The sequence below is a fragment of the Alligator sinensis genome, unplaced genomic scaffold, assembly GCF_000455745.1.
Source record: "Alligator sinensis unplaced genomic scaffold, ASM45574v1 scaffold570_1, whole genome shotgun sequence".
In the NCBI taxonomy this organism is placed as follows: domain Eukaryota; kingdom Metazoa; phylum Chordata; order Crocodylia; family Alligatoridae; genus Alligator; species Alligator sinensis.
In genome coordinates this window covers 1,414,983-1,421,794 of record NW_005841997.1, presented here as the reverse complement: position 1 = coordinate 1,421,794, position 6,812 = coordinate 1,414,983, and positions in this window count along the sequence as shown.

Genomic DNA, 6,812 nt, shown 5'->3' with positions numbered 1-6,812 from the left:
CCAGGCGGGCACAACGCGGCTTGGCCGCCCGCCGTGGGGTGGTGTGTGGCGGTGCCCTGGGCTGTGGCGTGGTCCTGCAGGGCAGTGCATGTCCAGACTCGCTTCCTAGGGGCCCGAGGGGTGGCAGCTCCTTCTAGCCGGTGCCTGGGCACCCTGGTCTGTCCGCCCTGCTCCTGCTCCTGCTCCTGCTCCTGCTCCTGCTCTTGCGGGCGGGGTGCGCGGCTGGGGCCGGGCTCACGGGATGGTGGCAGGGCGGGGCCACGATCGGGGGCAGACTGTGGGGGGGTGGGGCGCGGTGCTGATCCAGCCCGGGACAGCTCACCTAACTCCCGAAGTGGCCCTCGGGCCCCAGTACTTGCACACCCCTGGACTGCAGGCTCACGCACTGCTTGCTGAGGCCCAGAACGAACGCGGCAGGAGGAGAGAGGATGTTCTCCTGTGTTAATGCGGCCGCCTGGGACCCAGAGACCTGGGTCGTGCTCCTGACCCTTCTGCAAACTCCCGGTATAATCCAGGGCAAGGTTTTGAGAACAGAAAAATCCTGCATCTGTGAGTGCAGATCAGATTAGAGGATCTCCCAGATCCTCGCCGACCCAATGCTAATGGAAAGGAGCGGAATTATAGTTGCATAGCAACTCTGCTTCTGGCATCTCCCGAACTTTACAGCACTTGATTTGCAACCTTTAATTAGCATTGTCTTTGTATGCAATTATATTTTCTATTACTCGTTTTTCACATTATTTAAATATAAGCTTGTCTTCAGAACAAGAAGTATGTGAACATCACATTTATTATAATTTGTACCATCCTGTGATCATTGGTTGCAATAATGTCTGTCTTTACTGTTTTGCATGTAAAGAAAATGGCCCTGATTTGATGTGGAAGTTTGCAGGGGCTGTGTACAATGGCCTTAGAGTTCTCTCGGTTTTTGCTGCACTTCTCCGAGCATTGTGTTATTTTCCATAGGACTCTTGGCTTTGAAGATCCTACGCCTGCCTTGTTGCAAACCAAACTGCCATTTCATTTTCTGCTAATGTTGCATTACAGAACTGCTTGAAATGCCCTATTCATTTGAGTATGCTGTCAAATTGGGGCATTGTCAGTATGCCTCTGCGCAGCATTCTCGCTGTGGTCTCACCTTTCGTCCTCTGTCCAAAGTGGCTGAGGTGCGAAAGACTGGTGACCAGAGCAGCAAGCTCTTCTGCTGTTTAAGCAGTGCAGCCGTGTTACTGGTGATTAATGGTTCCCTACTAGGAGGCCAGCAGGTAATCGTCCTCTGTTTACTTTCTCAGTAGTTCCATCTTCTGCCTTCTCCTTTTTTTCCCCTCTCTGTCCAGATCTCTGACAAGGCTTCTTACACACTACGCTTGGCTTTCAGCTGACAATTTCTGTCTTTTTAAGGGAGCTCTGTTTTAGCCACTGCACTTAATTGGTCTCCAGCTGCTGTTTCAGCATCACATCCCTTCTGCTTTTACTAGTTGCCCCACACCAGCTCTCATTCCCGTGGGCCAAAACAGTCCTTATTCTCAGTGGCTGGTGCCAACTGCCATTGAACCTTATTTCAACACATTGTTCTCTCTCCTTTTAAACAGCCACTCACCCCAAGCATTTGGCTCAGCATATGGACAGCAACCAAGAGGAAAATAATATTTCTGTTTCGACTGTACAGTGTCTGTAAGCAAAACAGCAACCTAGAGCAGCAATCAGCAACCTTTTAAGGCTGCGGACCACATTGACCCAGTTCAGGTCAGAGTGGATGGTCACTTAGACCTAGCCACGATGGCCACTTTTTGTCACAGCAAGCGGAGACACTGCTGCCAAAGCCCCATGTCCCTCAAAGCTGGATCCAATGGGTCTGTAGGCTGGATCTGACTCTTGAGACATAGGTTGTTGAGCCCTGATTTAGAGCATCTATCTTGATGTTTGAATTCTTAGTACATGTCACCATTTTAGCTGCAACGCTATTAAATTAAGTAGAGTCAAAACTGTCCTATGTAGCTGGCAATATCCCATGATGAAAAGCCTGCTTTTAATACCCACTGGGTATGTCTACAAATGCATTAATGCACCATTGCTACAGCGTATTAAGTTTAGTACCTCCAATATGAGGTACTACATAAATGCACTGTAGCTGGCACTAATGCACGGTAGCAAAAGCACACCATCTTTTTCTGATGTTTAATGTGCAGAAAGCTAGTTCTACTGCATTAGCGTGGTTTTTGCCGTGACACACCAACACACAGTAGAATTAGTCTACTATGCATTAAGTGTCTTGTGTTGACGCACCCACTTACTCTGTGGTTTATTCTGCTTGCATCTAAATGGAATATGTACCTTTGCTATTTTGCATGTGTTTATTTCCCCCTCATCTAAAACTCTCCTTTCAGTTTTTTCTTTTACTTTAAAATCCTGGCATTATTTTTCTCAGAAATTTCAGACATTAACAGATGTGAATAAATGTTTCAGATTCCTGAAACTGTGTAAATAAAAATAAGACAAAAAGGCTCTCAACACCTTTAAAAATAAATGTGTGCTTATAGTTCTGAATACATACACAAATCTGTTATCAGCCAATGCAAAACAAATGATTATGGAGAATGTAGCTTAAACACAACCTGTCAAACCAGTTTTATCCCTCCCACCCTCCAAAATTTAAATTACTGCACATCTAGTATATTTCCCACTTTAATTTGGATATGTTAAATCGATAAAGAAACCAATCAGGCAGATGAGTAAAGTATGAAAAAAATGGCTAACCCCTCTGAGTGTACAATGGTGCTCAACCTGAACATGCATTCAAGTGCATATTTGGTCCAATTAAAAACAAACTAGCAGCTCAGAAGATATGCTTGCTATAGAAAATATTTTTATTGCACAGGATTGTTATGTTTTCATGAAGCAATATACTGTACTTACTGAGAGAGACATGATATGGATGGGATCACATGCATTTTATTCTGCACATTTATTTTCACTACTGTGTAGTTCACATTGGATCCTTCTGTTTAGGTCAGTGGTTGTCAACCTTTTTTCAGACTTGAGGCAGCTCAGAAAGTGCCAGCTCTCAGTTGTTTGTTTTTTACTATAGAAATATAACAGAGCAATTCTGAAGAACTCTGAAAACCCACAACTAGTCAGGATGATTTTAACAGGATGGATTCCAATTTGATACTTCTGAGTTAATCTTGTGAATCATGTTTGCACCCCTAACCATGCTAACATTGCGTGCTAATTCAAAATCACTCATTTAGGTTAATGAGGTGACACTGAGGCCCTGCCCCTGCATGTGCTTTAAGCAAGAGTAGTCTGGGGAATTTAGTAGGGCTACTGAAGTCCCTGACCTGAAGTCAAGCACATGACTAAGTCTCTGCAGGATCAGTCTTAAAGAGGGTATTTTTTAACAAAAAGTCAGTACCTGGAAGCAGGAGAAAAATATCTGTGCCCCAAACAGATGCAGTCATATCCTGCAAGATTCTGTATCTTTATTAAAAAGGCACAGAAAGAAAAGGTTAATCATTAAAGCAGTCAAGTTAAATGTGTCATGGTGTGGACTAACTTTGTTTCCCTATTAAGTTCAGGGCTTCTAAAGATGGGCTTCTCCTAGGACTAGATGATCTTAACTTTGCCCTTTTTCCCATAGCCATTTTAACTGCTAACTTTTTTGTGTTAAATAAATGCACTACTGAAAGAGTTTGTCAGTCCAGGATAGACCATTCTCTGTTTATCCACAGAATGGGTACAGTTTGAACAGCAACATGCCACCCTACCCCATTCCTGAGCCCTGCAGCAAAGCATAGTTCCATCTCTGTATTCATTCAGAATTATCAATATTGCCCCTGAGGCTGCCAGCATTTTGGAGGTGATGTTATTTATAGGGAGGCACAAGGAACAAAGGTTTCTTGGCAGCTGGTGTAGAAGCCTGGAATCCATTTCTAGAGCATCTCAAAAAGACCAGGAAATTCCCAGATTTCCGAACAAAATGGAAATGGCATGGATTTTACATAACCTTCCCCAGGTTATTCAAAACACCCCAAACCTGTGTGTGGGGGCGAAGGGAGAGAAATGTAAAATATGTAAGATACTTTAAAAAGATATATTTTAACTTGTAAGGCACTCAGATACCATGGTGATAAATGTGATAGAAAAGCTTAAATAGATTAGATGTGAGCACTGATCCACAGGGAACAATCCTAAAACTTACAAAAGTGCATCAGATGCTAATAACTTTTAGTCACTACCAAGCTGGGCTCAATTTAAGCTGGTGACCTAGAACTGAAAATCCCACTCTTGATTTCTATTTAAACTAAAGCTACTTCACTCTGCTTTAACAATGTAAAAGTGACCTTAGCATAAAGAAGAATACCTTGAGCCAGTCTGTCTCCTCCTGTCATACTTAAGTAAAACACCCAATATTGGTTAGATTAGCCAAAGTCTAACTGTTTTCCCAGTGTTCTATTTATACGTTTTGCTGTCTTCCTTCCCCATCCAGTGTGCCTATTGATTCACTGGGAGCTGAAGATGTACAATAAAAGCAGGGTCAGGATCATAACTAGTAAAAAGACCTTTACATTTGCTTTTCTGTATGACTTTAAAGAAAAACAAAAGATTACCAAGCACAGGACTATTGTCAACAGCAAGCTTAATTACCTGCTATAGTACTGGTTATACATTTATCACTCCTTGATGTAGGTGCTATTTTATATTGGTCATATTTTTTGTCAGACTTACAGTTAACAAATAAGGCATCAGACTGTAGTTTAATCGCAATACTAAGTCACCGATGTTTCCTAATTTTGCAAGTACAGTACCTTACAATTAAAGTCTAAAAATTAAGAGAGATTATTTTAATGTTTTAAAAGCTTATTGTGCAATTCTCACCACTGTGACATTTGCTACAGTCTGTATGAAATTAAGCTGCTTTTATTTTGCAACAACAGTTGTAAGCAGTAGTATCCAGGCATTGTCCTGTACTTCAGTAATGGAAATTTCCTAGCCTCAAAGCTCACCCTCTCTCAGTCAGCTGCAATAAACCTCTGAGTAATTTCAATATTGCTGTATGCTTTGCTTGTCTTTAATGCTATCTAGATCTTATATCTTCTGGAGACTGACTTCTTATCATGAGCCTTCTTCATCTTGTTTGCAACTGAAATTTCAGTAAACAAGCTGAAGTTGATACAGGAATTGGAACACCCAGATAAAAGCCATTTTACGGAATCAGAGACAAACAATACTCGCACAACCATAAGTACATAGTGTTAAAGTGGCATTTAATGATAGAACTAGAAGCTGGTATATAGGTATAGTTATTCTGCTGTCAGTTTCATATATAAGTAAAGAATATTAAGATTATTAAGATTTTTAAAAAGAAAAATATCCTCATTCAAATAAGGTGGTGTATATCATCTTTCTCTTGGTCTCTATATCTCTTGTAAGACAGGCTGTGATGCAAACACCAGAAAACACACCAAAGGGAAGCTCTTTAGCTGTTTCTTCATATTATTCAGTTCTGCATAGTCTCTGGTGCTTTGCAAACAAATGATAAAATGTTACAGTCTGTCCCCCAAACGGCTCTCAGTCTGACTGTGAACGTGGCAAGTGAAGATCATGAACAGCAGCAGGTAGTGTCAAAAGTAAGGCGGACAACAATACAGCCGTTTTTCAGGTTTGTATATTGGTCCTGGATATGACTAAACTGCGTACAACTGGAGGGCCTGGTGGCAATATGGTGGGGCCACTCATGGCAGAGTAGCTCCTATAAAGTATCACAATGTTTGCAACCTCCAGAGTAAGGTGAGTATAGGGTGCCTCAAAACCCTAGCCCCCACTACTTTATGGGTACTCCTTTGTGGGAGAAAGGCCAAGAGACATCACCCTAACACAGTGGTTCCCAAACTGTGGTACGCGTACCACCAGTGGTACGCAGATGATCTGTGAGTGGTATGCAGAAGGACATGGAGGGGGGAGGGGGGCACGCACACACAGTGTGTGGACCAGCACCCAGCAGGTGTGTTGGGGGCAAGGGGCATTGGGGGAGGGAAGGCAGGACAGATCAAGGCCCCCATGGTGAAGGAGGGAGTGGGGCAGAGGCAGGGAATAGAGTGAATGGGGCCCCAAGGCAGGTGGTGGGGCAGTCGGAGCCTGGGCAGCTGGTGCAGGGGGGCTCCCGCCACTGTGCACACTCCAGGGGAGGCACAGGGGGCAATTTCCCCCCAGATTTGTGAGAGACACGGAGGCGGGCTGTGTGCTGGGCTCTGTGCCCTGCTACCACTGCCTCCAGAGCCACGCGTGATGCCATGTGGCTTCTGCATGCTGACTGTGCCATGTTCCCTGGCCACCTGGCAGCGGAAGGCACATGGCATCACATGTGACTCTGGAGGCAATGGCAATGGGGCACAGCCCACAGTGGGCAGCCTGCTGCTCCCAGGGGTTTTTCTCCCCTTGGGCCAGTCCATCCCATCCCCACAGCAGGACTGGCACAGAAGGACGTGGTCCCTCCTGGGGTAGCCTGGGCCTTTCCAGGGATGTATATGTGTGTGGGGGGGGCTCCTGCACACACCCCAGGGGAGGCATGGGGGGCATGTGCCCCCTTGGATTTGTATGTGGGGCAGAGGCAGGCTGCCTGCTGTGCGCTGGGCTCTGTCCTGCTGCTGCCAGAGCCACATGCGACCATGTGCCTTCAGCCACTGGGAGGGCAGAGGACATGGCCCAGTCAGCACACAGAAGGCACATAGAATCATAGAAACAAAGGACTGGAAGGGACCTGCAAGATCATGAAGTCTGGTCCCCTGCCATGGGCAGGAGGTTATTGGGCT